The sequence below is a fragment of the Ixodes scapularis genome, unplaced genomic scaffold, assembly GCF_016920785.2.
Source record: "Ixodes scapularis isolate PalLabHiFi unplaced genomic scaffold, ASM1692078v2 PGA_scaffold4__175_contigs__length_147842914, whole genome shotgun sequence".
Lineage (NCBI taxonomy): Eukaryota > Metazoa > Arthropoda > Arachnida > Ixodida > Ixodidae > Ixodes > Ixodes scapularis.
This window is the reverse complement of record NW_024609879.1, coordinates 75,299,278-75,317,460: the sequence shown is the minus strand read 5'-3', so window position 1 is coordinate 75,317,460 and position 18,183 is coordinate 75,299,278.

The following is an 18,183-nucleotide window of genomic DNA, read 5'->3' as shown; positions in this document are numbered from 1 at the left end:
TCTGATTTACTGCTGGTACTGCATATAACATAGATCCCAGTTTAATGCAACCGTTTGCACTTTATCATTGGTCGAAGAGAGGCTCAACTGTGCCGTCAGTCACAACCGGTGCCACTGCGAAGTCTGTCCTCAATTCATTCGAAAAAATATACAAACGGATGAGGTCGTCCGTAGTCAACGCATTCATTAAAAATGAATGTACTCGTTGATCTCATTGGATAGAGGAAAAACAAACGCTGAACGTATTTACCGACCCCCTTCAGAAAGTCAATTTAGCTTGGAGCGGGCAGAACCGGAAGCAAGGTGGGACATCAAAAACGTTTCTCCTGCTTGTCGACAGATGGCGCCAAACATTTGCGGAAAGGCCCATTGCAATATTATAGGAAAAAATTTGGTAAATATTCTGTTTTTCTAATTTGAAAGCTGCTTATATGTGGATTATTAAAAATCAGCAGTAGAGCCCAATTTTAATATTTGTTCGGGAACCTTAGGCCCTAAGAAGTCAGGCGCCAACAAAAGAACCGGCCATTAAAGCCTTAATATGGCACTTGACTCGCAATTTAGGACCAGAATAAAAACTCTGGCGAATATTATCTGGTCGGCTATGCTTTGGTTACTTCGGAATTTGCCCACACAACAACCGCAGTTTAACCCAATGAACCGTACAACCTGGTAGGGAGCTGTGCGAGCGCGACTGCCTCATTACAAGAGACAGGTGATCTTTCATCGAAGTGGTAGGTCTGTATTGACTTCTCAATACACCCTTTTGAATAAAAAAGCAGCCTAAGCTGGTCCCAGGTTCCAGCTGGGTTATCGCCCCAACATGCCCAGTTTGGCATGCTGGTCATGCTGGTTAATCTGGTCATACTGGCCATGCTGGTTGATCTGGTCCCAGCTTCAAGCTGGGTTATTGCCCCAGCATGCCCAGTTTGTCATGCTGGTCATTTTGGTTGATCTGGTCCCAGCTTCAAGCTAGGTTATTGCCCCAGCATGCCCAGTTTTGCATGCAGGTTATGTTGGTTAAACTGTTCATGCTCGTGGACTTCCCAACCATTTTAACGCGTTTAATTAATACGCAGGATAAACAAGCGAAGTTCTTCAGAAAAGCCAACTCGGCAACCAATTTATTATTTTCATACTTGCGGCCTGCTCACATGAGCTCAGATGCTACATATCCTTGGCGCTGACACAGTACTAACCGACGCAGAGAAAGTGGTTCTCGGTGCAAAGCAAACAATGTTAATAAAACCAGATTGCGTATCTCTCAACACGAAAAACATTAGACACAGGCCAAAAACAAGCAATAGCAAAAGAAAATACTACACGGATGAGAGAAGCGAACCTGTGTCCCGCCAGTTATGGGGTTGAAGCAACCTCTCGCGTGGTCGGCAGAGGCGAGGAAATCCGTGTGGCTTGGATGACATTGGCGATACTCCTTGGCACCACCGTCATTTACGAGCTCACACACGTTCGAAAACACGAAGCGACGCCTCAGTCGGGATGTCCGACCTGTTCCCGCACTGAACGGACTACCCGCTTGCTGTCTCCTCAAACCCCTCTTCGCTTGCGCCGTCGTTCAAGTAGTCCCCAAGCAACGCGCACGCAGCCGTCCCTTCGAAAATCTGCCCAAGATAGCCAAATGTGTCTCAAATTCCTCGTTTCTCCCGCTCCCTCTCTCTCTTTTCTCGCACACAAAGGCAGCTCGCAGCGCGCCTAAAGTGCCCGGTCGTCTACCAAAAACGAGAGGACAAAGAATAGGACGTGGCCTCGTTCCAGCCTAAGCCGACCTTGGCGTGCGCGCTCCGAGGAATGCCAGTTTGACCATGTCTGGCCGACCTGCGTGCGCGCTTTCAGCAAGACCAGCTTGACCACCGCGATTATGAGTTCAACCAGCTTCACCAGCTTGCCTCCCAGCTTGGCAACATTGGCTCCACGGAAAACTAGTTTGACCAGCTAGGACCAGACTGACTCCCAGCTACACCAGATTGAATTTAAAACCAGATTATAGAGATTATAGTTAGACCATGCTGGTTTTTACCTAAACCAGGCTGACCAGCTTAAATTCTAGCTTGCTCATCCTAAACCAGCTTGAGTGCCAGTTAAACCAGTTTGCCTGCACATTTACCAGATTGACCAGCTTAGTTATCAGCTTGGCCAGTTTGAATTTCATTTGGGTTTTTCGAATAGGACAGGCTTCAATTGTATTCATCAAAAGCCTGCGAAGACATAGTCAGGGTATGAACCACGTTCTTGAATATTCCCGAACATTTTAGAGCCGCATTTCTCCGTACATTTAATCAATCAATACATTTATAAACTCGAATACTAGGAATCCAAATGCCGAATTGAACTATTCGGACGCACGCACCTACCCAAATTTATATGCATTGTCATTCAGTACCGTAGTATTGAAATGCTGTAGCTTCTCGGATTTATCTTGCTGTCACCCGCTTCAAAGAGTAACACAACGCACTTGTTCGACAACACGCAGTAATTTATTGACTGTTACCGCCACGCGCCGCGACCCAAAAGAGCCCCGGCGCAGGAATAGCCAGCCTTTTATCTGCTTCGGAGCGCCGCTCGCGTGGCCGATTGCACTTAGCCGCCTCGCGGCGGAAACTGCCACAGACGATCTAACTTGCGGGCAATCCGGCACAATGTTTTTGATCACCAAATTGCCCATACATATCCCCCTACCAACAAAATAAATAGACCACGGCCTAGGACGCCTTAAAGGGGCACTGACACATCAAAATGATATTTTTTTATTATTATCCGAAACGAATGAAAACGATGCCAAGACATTACCCTCAAATTCGAAACTTAGAAATTCAGTCTTTGTGAAGTAAAAAAACAATTTCCAAGGGCCGAATTGGAAGTTCCCGCGCGATCCACGCCGGTGCGTTGACGTTAAATATTGCGAAGTCCTGAGAGTCTCTTTCACGACTCCGTGCTGTTGCCATCGCGACCTAAAGCGATGAGGAAAGGAGCGAACGCCGGCGGACCGACAAAAAAAAAACGGTTTTGAGCGGTGTCGCCTGCCCAGGCATCATGTTTTCCAAGAGAGGATACAAATCTAGGAGACGACATCACACCGGACTCCGATTTTTGGTATTTCAAAAATAAGGGCTGTAGTGCGTTCGCAATTGCGTTAAAGCATGTTTTGCGATTGTCGTTATTAAATCTGGTAGAAATTTCGCCTACAAAGATTCTAAATTTTATGATTTTTAACGTCACGAATCAAAAGAAGCGAGGAGGCGAGGAGCGGCAGAGGAGGGCGCCAAAATTAAAAAGAGCGGGCGCGTGGCAAAATTTCTTTTCGCGATGCGGTTGCTTTTGCGTGTCTATGACTACAACTTTCATCGCTTTGGGCAATAAAAAAAAAATACGACACTTGGGGTGTCAGTGCCCCTTTAAGGTGGCTCTCCTTCTGGGCCACGGAGGGTCGGATCTATGCACATGGGCGAGCTCGTGTCGAACTTGATTTTCGAATCGACTTCGTTACTTCCAGACGGAATCGATGCTGCCATAGGGAGCCTGATAATCTGCGCTGCGTCGCTGCTTCTACGTCTCGGGCGCGAGGTAGTCAAAATTAAAAAAAAAATAAAGCAACGAAGCGGCAGAACTAATTGAGCGCAATCAAGGAAGCCTGAACCAACTGCAATACGAGAGCACGGTTACATTTTCTTCTCCCTCCCCCTCCGCCTTCCCCTAAGAAACAAAACAAACGAAGAGGCATGATTGTAATTGACTCAGGAATTGTGCTTCTTTTTTCACCTCCTTAACCTCCCTCTCAGTTTGTATCGTGGCAAAGATGGTGTTTAATCTTCCGAAAGGTAGTCCGCACTGTGGCCTCCTGGTACCTGCGAGACATCTACCTCCTTGGGTTTATAGAAGGCTTTTCGGTGGACGACATAAATAGACCCGAACACTTCACCAGATTCGTGATGCACCAGCTCGTAAGACCATAGAGTTATTATAACGTACGCTAGAGGTTCAAGTGGCGCTAGTGCGCTGACGCAAATTGAAGCAGACAGCAACCAGTCAAAAATTGACTTTCGGTAATGCCTTTCTATGGGAAAAAGTGAGTGCACTTTCTCCCTGCGCTCGATCATAAGAGCAAAAATATCCCGAATAATTCGTACGTACTAGGTCGCTTGGAACTTTTTTCAGTCAGGCCGACGAAATAATTGGTAAGTTACGGCGTATTTCTTTTAAATTCATCGCATTAAAACGGTGCTAAAACGGCTTCGTATATGTATTTATCTGCACTGTCGGACACTGTTAGCGCGCACATGACGTCAACGCTTTTCAGCGTGAGGGATATAGATGGCAAGAACTACGCAGTAACACTGGATCAGTAACTACCCGTGCATATACAATCAAAATAAATTGAAGGCCATGTAATATATTCCGATTTTAAATAAGTACCGCTTTATTCGTTCTGCTCTGTGCGAAGGTGCTTGTTCTACTTTCAAGATATCACCGGCACGCTCGAAATCTTTGAGAACAGGTGCCCGATAAAAACTGCCCGGCAGAGAAAACGATACGAAGAGACACCTTTCATAGCCCATATCCTTTATTATTTTTGTTTTGAATGTATTTTATCCGCGCATGCAAGACGGGGTTATTTTCATACAGTGACAGGACTGGCATATTATCAATATATAAGCGTCACCGGGATGCTGGCGAGCCTTGAACACACTCGACATTCCTTTCGATTGTAATTTTGTTTTGAATCGTCGTTTGTTTTTACACGCCTGCTGCGGAAGACATGTTTGGCACTGAAAAGTAGCGAAGTTAAACATCGTTCACTGACGAAGAAAAATGTGCTAACTAAAGCTATTACACTTTCACAATGTTAATTAGGGTACATACTATTAGGTATGACCCAAATAACCAAAGTGTACCGTTTTATTTACCGGCGAAGAGGAAAAATGCACGCGCGTTTTCCCATAGGAATGCACAGGAGCACCGCAAAAGTAGACTGGTTGCTGTCTGCTTCAATTTGCGTCATGGAAGTCGCCTAGACACTAGCACCAGTTGAACCTCTAGCGTACATTATAGTAACTTTATCCGTAAGACAGATTGAAACGATCCTTCTGGAAGGGGCCGTCCTATCTCTTTGCGAAAGAGGCAGCGAAGCCTCTGGCAGCATCTTTCAGCGGATGATTTCGACCTAACACCGAATCTCCGACCTTGAACTGCATATTTCGCCTTTACCTGTTGTACTCGTTGGCCCGCTGCAGTTTCGAGACGTCGCGGACTTCTCGGAATTTTTTGTGAAACGTTTCCGGAGATCTTCTGCGAACTGCGTAGTGGTGCGCTGCTTGATTTCGTGTTCTGTGCAAAGGCCATATCCCAGAGGAAACGCGAGCTCTTTTTTTAAATTAAAGCTGAGCCGTTATAAAACTGGTGGACCGGTTTATTGTAGTCCGGGTAGAGAGTGCCATTTCTGCAAGTTTTGCGCCCCAGTCTTTGTGTCGCTATGTGTGCTCTACAAGCATCACCTTCAGGTTACCGTTGACTCTTCCCGTGATATTCGCGTGTAGATGGTATACTGCTTAGCGCGTTTTTACAGTACTCCCAGTGCGTTATACGCATCCACGAACCTCTTGCTTAAAAAATAACAAGTGTTGCCCGTGATGAACAATGCGCGGACCCAAAGTGCGAATGTCTTAACAAGGCAGTCCCATATCTTTTTTTTTTTTTTTTTTTTTTACATTCAAGGTTGCGCGAAGGAAACATTTCGAACCATTTTCTGAGGTGGTGTATCCTTACTAGCAAATATTGATTACCGCGTGAACTACAAGCAAAAAGACCGACAACGTCAATGGTATACCACATTCCCAGGGATACATTCTTTTGACCGAGTGAATTCAACCTGGTAGTTGGTCAGCTCGTGGTTCCGCCATCTGATATACATGAAGCTACATGAAGACCTCATTACATTCTGCCTCACGTCTGCAGCCATGATGGAATTAGGTATAACTTTTCGTAAGTTTTCCAGCCACTGATAGGTTATCTCTCGCTCGGGTCATCTCGGGACTCGATGCTGAAGCGGTCCATCCGGGTATCTGATGGCCGAGAGTGATTGCGTCAGACCCGCCGTGATTCAACGCCGAAACCGTCTGACAGGCTAAGCCTCTGCCATGGTTTGAATGCTTTTGTGTTTCTACACAAACATAAGAAGAGAAAAACAAAACCCAACTGTGTTCAAAATTAAGCCAGACTGTAATTTGTACGCATGTTGTATTTTGTTAAAAAGGTGGCATTGAGCAATAGGTGTTAATTTATTGCCTATATATTTAAGGTGCTGCATAATTCTTTGATAACCGAAACAGTGCAATCACAAACTGGATGCATTTCTAAAAAAAACAGTAAGATATCCTTATTTAGCAACATATTCTCTTCACAATGCCACCCTTAATTTGTAGCGTAGCAGTAAATGTAACATGAATGATCTCGTTTTTGCTCTACGTTGGTCATTGCGTTTTATCCGCGTTGCAATAGTTTAAACACAAAATATCACTTGGGAGTTCCAAGTGCTGCAGAAAATTATATACACCAAAATATACGAATTTTCTTTATATGTTGCCAATTTTGGACATTATATTTTCAGTCTTCATAAAGACGTATGTCTTCTTTTTACAAAATTGGTAACGCCCATTGAGAATACTTATACAACAATACTATTTTATATCTTGAAATAGCGTTACTGCACACAAAGTTATACGAATATACTTCTGAAATAAAAGACATTAAAGTAATTAAAGTTACTAACGACACACGACTTTATTTAAAAAAAGCAACGCATTGTTTTATTAAAAAAATTTGATAAACTAGGCGAGTGAAAAAAAAAAAAACACCGGATTTGAGATACGTGTTATCTCGCAACATTCGGTTAATTTGGTATTAAAAACCCATCACAATAAAATATAATTAGAGGGCAGCCAATAGAGTGTAGGTTTTTCATGGTTACCTCTTGATCGTCCTTAACTGTAATATTGTTCTGAATATAAAATGCAATTATTTTATTAATTTTGTAGCTGTGGTAGACGACGTAGTAGCTGCTTTTGAGAAGGGGAAACTGTAGAATTTCCTAACCAGGGTATTCGTATTATCAATATAATGTAAGTCAATATTATGAATACTTGAACAAGCTGACAACTTTTCAGATGATTCTACATCTTGAAAAGAAAACAGCTACGGTATTTTTTTTTAAACAATATTCTTTTTGGTTACGTTATTGGACTGATTCAATGGATGAGTGGACACTTTACGAATCAGCGCAGATAAACGGATGCATGAGACATCACGCAGACGTCCTTGCGGCAAAGTCTAGTACGTTAGTTAAATGTATATGATTTTTCTGCCTTTGTAAGCGGCAACAAAAAATGAACTGGTACCAGATGCACCTTCTTATACGGGCTTTCGGTCTATCGGCCTCTCTTGACTCCCAAGCCGAACGACGAAAACCCAGATTACGCGGCTTCCTGGAGGTTCATTGCTTTGACACGATTGAATGGAATGAGCATGCTTTACTTTAGAATCTTCATTTTACAGTTTCTTGCGGCTGTCATTAAACTATAGTCGTAAATTGTCTTTTGCTCCTCCTCGCACTCGGGCACTCAGCTTCCTTGTTGTTCACGCGTAAAAATCACCCTAATTACCTCACCGCTAAAGCCCTCCGGGAAAAGTCAGGAGCGACAAACTCGCCCAACCACAATGTTTAAACCGAGACGTTTAGAGGCAAGGGGGCTTCCGAAGTTGCATGGTGGAGGCTACCCTCATGATGTCATACCATACCACGAAAAAAACAGGGACCTGCATCCCCCACCCTCCTCGCCCTTTCCAATAAAACATGTCATCACCAGTGGATCAAAAGAGAACCGTATAGCTTGCGCCAGCATTTCCTCCAACACGTATCGCAGCGTCCCATAATGAGCGCAACGCTAGAACGTGGCGACGTCAAGACGGACGTCTCTGCCTTGCTGCCACTTTAATCGAGCTACAGTGTGCTTGCCGCTCAGGGTCGGCTGGGGATCAACTAGCAATGACGTCATGCTCAGGCCATGTCTTCTAGGAGGTAGTGCGTCACGCAGCCCTCCTGGTTTCAGCAATGTCACTTCGTGATTTCAGTGATCAAGCGGGTAATAGATGGTAATCAATTTAAGCCCCTGAAAACAAAAACTATTCGTGTTTTACGTCAGCTTTAATTAGTAGTATCCGTGTTAATGTGCGCGTTTTGAACCAGGGCATCGCGCATCGCTAAAGTCGCTTGCTGCCAGCCCGGCACTTTCGTTTTTGTCATCGTCGATGTCGGGCGTCGGGACGTGGGCGTCCAGGCGAAGTGTCTTGCTTCAGCGCCAACTTCGTTTACGAAGAAAGTTTAATGAGTCTCGGCGACAACAGTGTATGATTTTCGCTCGTGTGCGCGAAGCTGAGCATTTCTAACGGCATCATTTATGATTGTGTTGGATCCCCGCTATCTAGGATTACGAGCTTGAAGTTTGCAGTTCTCTTCGTGAAAACCCATTCAGCGCTCCCGAAACCTTTGACAACGGGCATTCGCTCGGTTCCCGGCGGTATTTTTCTCCATTATGCAACCGGTGTGATGCATAAACCGCTGAAGATATTGTCGTGTGCCTTAAGATTGCCTCAAAACGCGTTAGGAAGTATCATTTTCGGAGCTTGAAGTGAGTTATACAGAACAGATTGAAGTTCTTACTTTTTCTCTGATTAGGCTGCATGAGATGTAATGAAATGTGATATCATTTACAATTGATAGTTTGCGTACTTTGTATTCTCAATTTGCGTTTATTGGGGTGATTTGGGTGATGTTTAAATATACTGTGTATGCACTAAAATGTATTAGCCTTACCGGTGGCATTGAAAGGAGTGTCGGGAGAAATAATACGCGACTCGTTAAACCTAAATGATGTGCCAATTGTCTTTCAAATAAAGTTTTTTCTAAGTGAATGAATTATTCGGTCTGCTAGTATGATATCAATTTCAAACTTGTATAATGATCTCCGACTCTCTAATTTGAATTTGAATTTGAATTTATTTATCTCTCAACATTACATTGTGAGATGGGACGCAAGGGAAAAAGCTGCGTGGTGCAGCTTGAGGGCCCCCTGCGCCCCTACACACGACAGCAGTGGGCAGGAACAGAAGAACATTTCCAATAAAAGTACACTGACACATTCAACGTAATGGGGCACTATGCATATCTCAGTGAAAGGAACAGTTACACAATTCTTACACAAAATGTAGATCTAACAGATGAAGGACATCGATCAATTTTTTCTTGGGGGTTGTTTCTATTGAAATATTATTATACAATAGAATGTTGAGATAAAACGGTTAAAACATTATGATTGGGCGCGATAGGATGTGCGGCAAAATGGCAATGACCAAGCAATGTTGTGACGTATGTTATATGCGGGTGTGTGGCGATTGAGTTTAAACATACTTAACAGGACATCATTGTTGGTCGCGACAGCACTCTTATACATACACATCAATTTGAAAGCATAAAGAGAGGTTGACTTAATAATACTGAACTTTAAAAAATATTGTTCGGTATGCGCGCACCATGAGACATTCGCAATCAGCCTTATTGCACTTTTTTGCGCAAGAAGTAATTTGAGTTTGTTTTCTTTTGTGGTTGTTCCCCAGATGATATGACAGTAAGTAATAATAGGTAGTAAAAGGCATTACAAATGAGGATTTTAACACTTGTCGGAAGCGAGTATCTATGGCGACACAGTACAGCAATTAATTTCTTCATTTTCATGCGTGTATGTTGAATCTGTGCATCCCAGTTAAGCGTCTTGGAAAACACAACGCCTAAGCATTTCATCGTTGGTACGATATTGATCCTGCTTTGTCCTAGTAGAAGTTGGATATCTTCAGATATTACTTTATTCTTTGTTCGAAATATTATAGCTTTAGTTTTGTTAGTATTAACCTTCAATATAAAGCTTTCCATAATTCGATTTAGTAGCATGGCCCCTTCGCCGGTACTGTTCGAATATTATTTCAAATGCTTATAAGGCAGCTGGTGATATCATACTTATTTAGTACCAGTACCCATATATCGCGCCTTCACCAGTATAGGATGTTTCATAATATATTAATGCCGATATGCCGCTTTCGCAACTGTGGTTCCAGCGTATTTTTTTTTCAAAAGGGTCGCAGTAGTTTGTGATTTTGATTGGAATTACACACAAAGTTTTACATCAAACATGAGCCCAATTAAGTATCACCCTTGGCTGTCGCAATTTGGTCGTCTGATATTTTAAACACCCCTGCACCATAAATTTTCTCGTCCTTTCTACAATCAATATTATCAGATATGCGTCATAACATTTTTGCGTTGCTTTTGTATCGTTTACAGTATATAATGGAAAGCCCAATTCTTAATTCTTATCATTGAAGACTCCGTTGGACATTTTAATCGATGCATTTTCTTGAGAGAAAAATTAAATATCCGAATATTTTTTAAACGTTTCTTCAGTGATATGTTTTTACATTTTCTTTCCTTACCTTCGTCGTACGGAGGCATGTAATATGTATCAAGATCATTATCTGTGTCTCCTATATACCTGTATTTTATGTTACATCCACTGAAACGAAACAAAGTAAATGCACACCCAAATATATGCACAACTAAAATAGTTTGCGAAAAATTATCGAAAGAAAATAACAGGTCTCAAAACCGAGACGCTAATGTCTCGCACTTCTTATGAACGTAGAGGAAAGCTAAATCTGCAGAAACAAAGCGTTTAAGTAAAATTTGTATTAATGCCAGTACATTAAGAACGGACGCTCCGCTTATGTTTTCGTGCGATATGTTTTGAGCAGTGCGCGTTAAAGGGTAACTGCAACGAAAAAAAATGTTTTTTTTTAAACAGCCTACTTCGGGCAAGCATGCCGTAGAACATTTTTTCCGCGAGGCAAGAAATTTTTACAACAATATTTATTGCGCGAGACTGATTTTTGTTTGCGGCTATTTCGTCCGTTTTAAATCGCACGCCACAAAGTTCGTATAAATGTCACGGAGTGGCTGTTATACGTCACGGAGTGACCTGCGACAGCAACTCTGCTCATTAGCTAAGAGATTGATTGACAGCTTATATCTTGGTTGTTAAACTTTTGTGATGTGTTGTACTTCCCTATTGAGCGGCATATTTTTTTGCGTTTAAAGAATAACCCATGTAATGAGAGTTACTATTTCTACAAGCTTTACAAGATGGGCACTTCCGTTTGGGTTCATAGCATACCAAACAAAAGCATGGCCGCGGCTGTCTCTGCTCTCGCCTGTCTCGGCTACCTCGACTAATCGTTTAGACTAATAATTCAGTGTTTCCTGTTGACCCAGGTGCTAGAGTGAGACTTCCTGAAGTGAAGTAGTGTATGTTTAGCAGCTGTCGCAAGTGTTATTGATAGGAAGCGACGCGGGGTTTTTGGCTTTCATAGTGCGGTTTGTTACTTTCGTTTTCTTTGCTTTCTCAGCGTGCTTTGTTTTTGTCTTTCCGGCTCGCGCGTGCAAATGCCGATTTTTTTTTAGATGTCAGGTCCTGTAAAGCGGTGCCGTTGTTCTGTAAAGTGCTGCCAGATTAATGATCGCGACTGCGGGTCTTCCAGCAGCCATGTCGCCCCGAAAGATGACAAGCTGAATTCTATTTGGTTGGAGGCAATCGGGCGTTCGCGTAGCGACAAACGTGTGCACCGAACATCCGCGACCGAGACACGGGGCGGTCCCGACGCTTTTCCTACTGAGCCTGCCGAAGGCTCGGGAGGCTCAGGCGGTGCGCCGTTTTCGTTGCCGGCAACCGTCCTCCGCGGCGAATCGTCGTATGGCCGAAGACCCAGTTGCTCACGGCAGCCAAGAAGCTGACGCTTCAATTCAAGGTCCATTTTGCGCGCAGTTCGCACAGAACCAACATTACTCGTCGCGCAGAACACAGAAGTTACAAAACGCTGGTGTACGCGCACAAAACACACCAGGAGTCGAGACACTGCGTACGTTGTTCAACTCCGTAGCTAACTGAATCCAATAGACAATCAAAAAGCGAGGGGCAGGGCGTACTTCTCCTCCGCGCGGATCGAAAGAGCGGGAGTTTCAAATGTGGAGAGGTTGCGACTCCGACTAAATATACCTTATTCCGATTCGCCCGCCATGTATCGGACGTGGCGCCAACCTTCTGTCCGACGCCATCTTTGAGGCGACTGGCAAAGCGCTGTGGCCGTTTGCGGCGTGTGAAAGCGACGCGCAGCGACCGCATGACCGCTCTATTCCATAATTGAATTCGACGAGAAAATAAAATGAAAAACAACCGATGAAAAATTCGGATCATTTAGATTACTTTTCAAGTTAAAGGTATTATAGCCAACGTTTGAACAGCCGTAGCGCTTTCATGTACTATTCCTGCTCCTAAGAAGGGCACCCGCGCGTTAGTGTTGTGTCCTTTTACAGGGCTCTCAAACATTTCTTGATATATGACAATTGCCATTGATGTTGGCATGTAACATCAGCGATCGCCTTCTATGTGATTTTTTGGGAGCTGCATCTTGGCTAGCATCGTATCTTTGCTCGCGCAACGGCGAGGTCCTGTCAACGTCACTCAAATACACTGTTTTTTGTTCTTTTTTTCTCGCTGAAGTATGTTTTTTACACCCGATTGAATGCTGATGCAAAGTATGGAGGAGCTAAGCAACACAAAAACTTCGCATTGCACGTGAATGATAAAGACAACGATGCTAAAACGCAACGGTGGACTCTCGCTTACTTTTCGCTATATTATTAGTATCACGCGACTATCACATTTCGAGAAACATTTTCGAGATATAGTCGAAAGCATAAAAGCGGGCTCTTGACTGATAACCTGAACCTGTTGGCGAGCTTAACAGTCGCTTTTGCTCGCTTCCCAACAGATTGGGTTTCGCTGTGGGAAAAGCCTTTTTATTTATAGCCAATACTAAGCAACCACTTTTATTAGAACTCCATATTGTATTGTCAGTAAGCATGACATTTAACTATGTGTGACCGTGCTACCAGGAGGAGCACATTGGTATGTCTCTGACGTATGTATTAATGCATTTTCTCTCAAGGGGCCAAATAGAATTTACGTGCAACAATTGAATTTCTTTGTTAGTTGTATTATTATGATTATGAAAGGACAATGTTCCGGCTTTCCGTAAAATAGTTTCTTGTTCTTTTTTTTTTTTTTTAACGTGATATTTCGCGTATTTGCACCGCGGCGACACGCCGGTCATTTCCTTTCACGCTTTTATGCCTCGCATACGCTTGTGTGAGTATGCTAGTGTAGATCTAATTTAAATTCATGTTTTTGTTTGTTTTTCGTGTTTGTGGAATCATATACGCAATATTCCTAAGGTTAAGACAACGGGGAACAAAGATTAAAGTTCAACGCCGCCCTCATAAACTCCGAAATTCAGGTCTGCACAGGCTGGGTCAAGGTGCACTGGGTGAAGAACTGCTCGCATTTTTTAGACTTCCAGCCGCTAAGGTCAAATAAAAACAAAGTGCCACACAGTAGCTGAAGGCCGTGCTAAATAAATCACGCAATTCGTCCTTGTGCGAACAGGCATAATCTGCTGGTCAGGCTAGTAAACGCACGATCCTAAGACAAGTGTGTGAGTCGGCATGCTCTGGTGCTGGAATGAAGCTCATTTTTATAAAAATAGATTCTTATAGGGAAACCACTGAAAACAAACTTGAGCTTCATATTCATAACCTATTGTCGAGCGGCTGCCACCATCAATATACAAAAAAAAAACACGCAAGAACTTGCACGAACGCAACGCGGGGAGAGGGGTTCGTACTGCGGCGGGCGGTGGGGTCAGCCGCGAAGCCTCAAATATCACGCCAAGCCTCTTATAGTACCCGTGGCCGCCGAGAGATGGCGCTAATAATGAATGAATAATGGCTAGGTGGCGTGAGCTACCGCCCGATCCAAAGGGCTCAGCCGTATTCATCCATCCATCCATCCAATGAATGGGAGGGTAGAGTTCAGGAGATCGAGGCCCAGCTTAAGGTATAGGGAGAGAAGCCGGTGGGTCTCGAGGCCCAGGTTGAGGAGCTGACTAGGCAGCTTAATCATGAGAGGGAGCAGCGGGTCGGCCTCGAGAAGCAGGCGGAAGAGCTGGGGGAAGTATGGAAGGCGGGTTTAGAGGAGCAGTAAGAGGGAGTGTGACAGTAGGGTAGAGCGCCTGGAAGGGGTAATTCGAGCGAGTGAGAGTAGCGAGGGAAGAAAGGAGGAAGTGTCAGTTCTAGCGGGACGAACCACCAGTCTGCAGGCTGGGGTCACTGGTGGTCGGGAGTCCAGCCTGTTGGCTGGCGGGCTCGACGACGCTGGACAGCTGAGGGACCCTCAGCTCAATGGCGCCTTCGAGCAGCAGGCGTCGGGCAGTCAGGTGACAGAAGGTAAGTCGCAGTACAAGGGCGCGCAGGTACCAGGGGGATCTAGGGTACTGGTAGTGGGGAGCTCTAACGTAGCACGGGTTAAGAGGGGTGTACATAACAGGGTGAAAGGAGACCAGAGGGTAAACGTAGAGGTCCAGCCAGGAAAGTGTATGGTGGATGCTATGACCACAGCACGTGAGGGGGTGTGGGATAACCGGGAGGGAAGGGACCTAGTAATAGTTCATGCGGGGCTTAATGATGTGCTCAGGGGTAGGAGCCAGAACCTCGGAAAGCAGCTAAACGTGGGAATACGTAAGCTGAGGGACGTGTCTGAGAATGTGCACGTGGTTTTGTGCACCATTCCAGAAGTTCGGGGGCAGTCTGGGGTAACGGAGAGGAGGGTTGTCGAAGCCAACAGAGTAATTAAGGGTATGAGTCGACAGCTTCGGTACGACGTAATGGAAGTAGACAGGGAAGTGTACGAGGCTGGCTCCCGCCCTTTTGCAGATGGCATTCACTACAGTGAGGCCACGGGTTACAGGGTGGGGGATAGGATGGGCCGCACGGTGACTGCTTTTTTTGGGGGACCGAGGGCCCTGGGGGCACTCAAGTAACTGAAAACCCAACAAAGTCAGGAGAGGCACCCAGGGTTAAAAAGAGGAGAAAACATAAGAACACGTATAAACAAACAGCACAATCAGACATTGGATATATTAACATGCAGGGTGGTAGAAATAGGTTAAAATGGGAAGAGGTAGAGGAGCAACTAAGAAAGGAGGATTTAATGGTGAATGGGTATGTGGAAACACATCTCAGAGACATAGAGCGGCCACCTTGCAACGCTGAATGTGTGTGGGAAGAATGCAACAGAATGGAGGGAACGAGGAAGGGAGGTGGAATTGGAGCATTTATTAAGAAGAATATGACCTTTCAAAGGATCAGAAAGGAGTGCGCCGAACATTCGTGGCTGAAAGGAAAAGTCGCTGGGGAATCAACACGCCTTGGAGTTGTTTACTTATGGACAGGGACAGGTACTAAAGAGGAAAACAGAAAAATGATTGATTGCATATCAAGAGACATTAGTGAGCTAGGGGAAGGCTCTGAAATAATTATTATGGGAGACATGAATGCCCATATTTAGGGTCTGGATGGGTATACAGACTCAACTGGAAACATATTACTAGAACTGGTGGAAAACATGATTTACTTTAATGTAATACCGGTCAGAAGTGTGACGGGCACATGACGTGGGAAACTGGCAATCTACATTCAACTATAGATTACGTACTCATGTCACACAAAATATATGGTAAGTTACAAGTAATGAAAATAGATGAAGAAGGTTCCAAAAGTCTTGGTAGTGATCACAAACGTATTAAGCTGAATTTTGCCAGAGAAGTAAATGCTGAAACTTCACAACATAATTCAAAGCAAATTTTCTGCAGCGACAAAGAGTTGGAAATAGTTTCTGAAAGAATAGAGGAAGCAGTTTCAAGGCAACGGTATACAGATTGGACCTATGAGAGCCTAACTAGGTTTTTTGCTCTGGAACTAGACAAAATTCAGAGTAAACGAAAGGGGAAGAGAGGACATAGATCAAAAAACTGGTGGGACAAAGAAGTGAAGCAAGCATTACGAAAACGTCAGGATGCCTCTAGAGAACACAGGTATTCCAAGCGTAGTGAGGAGTCAGCAACGGAAGTAAAAAAAATGGGACAATTTTATAACATGTCGCTGAGAGGCATCCAGTTTGATCAATGCGAAAATTCAGAGAAAGGGTGAGGAATGGATGAGTAATGTAAGTAAGAAAGATAGAAACGCAGCCAAGAAGTTTTGGGAGCACTTGAACTCACTCGGTGAAACGACGCAAGCTAGACAGAGGTTCATACTCTCGCATCAGGGAGATCAATTAGAGGGAGATGATGCAATACGATATATAGGAGCAGTGATGGAGGAGATATTTCGGGAACGGATACATGGGGAAGATAGGAGAACCGAAGGAAGTAGAAGTCCAGCTTGTGACATCGCGGATTTTGGACAAAGAAAATGGCAAAAGGCGGAACGAAGAGTCCCTAGTGGCACGTCGACAGGCACAGATGGTATCCCAATCAAGCTGGTGAAGAATTTGGGTCCTAAATCTAAGGCGAAACTAAGGGAGGTAGTGAGCACTATGATAACAAAAGGAAATATTCCAGATGAATGGAGGCTTAGTAGGATAAGTGTGATATATAAGGGAAAGGGAGATAAGTCTGAAATTAGGAATTATCGTGCCATAACCGTGACACCAGTTATTTACAGGTTGGTAGTGCACATTGTAAAGAACAGACTGGAGGAATGGGTAGATTGCGAGGGCATACTGGCCGAGCTACAGAACGGGTTTCGGAAACAAAGAAGGTTGGAGGACAGTTTATTTTCTCTAACACAGTGCATAGAAATAGCGCAAAAAGAAAACAGACAGCTCTGGCTGGCATTTCTGGATATAAAGGGTGCCTATGACAATTTGAACCGCATTTCTGGATATAAAGGGTGCCTATGACAATGTGAACCAAAGGAACCTGTGGGACATACTGGAAAGCTTAAACCTAGATGAAGGACTAACAGCACTTTTAAGGAACATTTACAAAGATAATAAGGTGATTATAACATGAAAAGGAAAGGCGACAGGGAAAATAGAGATAAGACGAGGCCTTAGGCAGGGGTGCCCGTTATCGCCTTTGCTGTTTATGTTGTATCTGAGAGGATTGGAGGATAAACTAGAGAAGAGTGGGCTTGGATTCGACCTTTCGTACATTAAGCTAGGCCAAAAAATTCACCAATTCTTACCGGGATTGATGTATGCGGATGATATCGTACTAATGGCTAACAGCAGGACAGAGTTGCAGGAATTAATGAGCATCTGTGGTAGGGAAGGAGAGGAATAAGGTTGAGAATCCAGTAGTGAAAAATCAGCAGTCATGATTTTTAACGATGATGAAGTTGAGAGGCGGAAGATACAGAATATTACAGTTGAGAGAGCTAGTAAATAGAAGTATCTAGGAGTATGGATATGTGATGGTGCACCATATCTCAGTGAGCATGAAAACTATAATATAGGCAAGGGCAAGAGAAATGCAGCGGTAATAGAAAATAGAGCACTTTGGAATTACAACAGGTATGAGGTGGTGAGAGAGATTTGGAAAGGGGTCATGGGGCCTGCCTTGACTTTTGGAAACCCAGTGCTATGCATGAAATCCGAAGTGCATGCAGGACTAGAAATAAAACAGCGCGGAGTAGGTAGGCTGGCTTTGGGGGCACATTGCAAAACGCCAAACCAGGGAGTACAAGGAGACATGGGATGGGCGTCATTTGAGAGCAGGGAAGCGGGGAGCAAGATAGAATTTCAGGATCGGATGAGGCAAATGGATGGGGAACAATGGGCACAAAGGTGTTTAGCTATTTATGCATGAGGAGTATAGACACAAAGTGGAGACAGCGCACTAGAAAATTAAGAGCTAAGTTTTTAGGCTATACTGGAGATACGGAAGCGCACGTCTCAGTTAAGAAGAAAGTTAAGGCCACAGAAAGAGATCGGTGGCTAGAGGGAATGCAGACAAAGACGGCTCTGGAAAGCTATAGATTAAACAAAACAGTTATTGCCAAAGAAAGCATTTATGACAATTCTAGGGGAAGCTCATTGTTGTTTGAGGCGAGGACAGGTGTTCTGCGAACCAGAACATACAGGGCGAAGTACCAGGAAATGGATACAG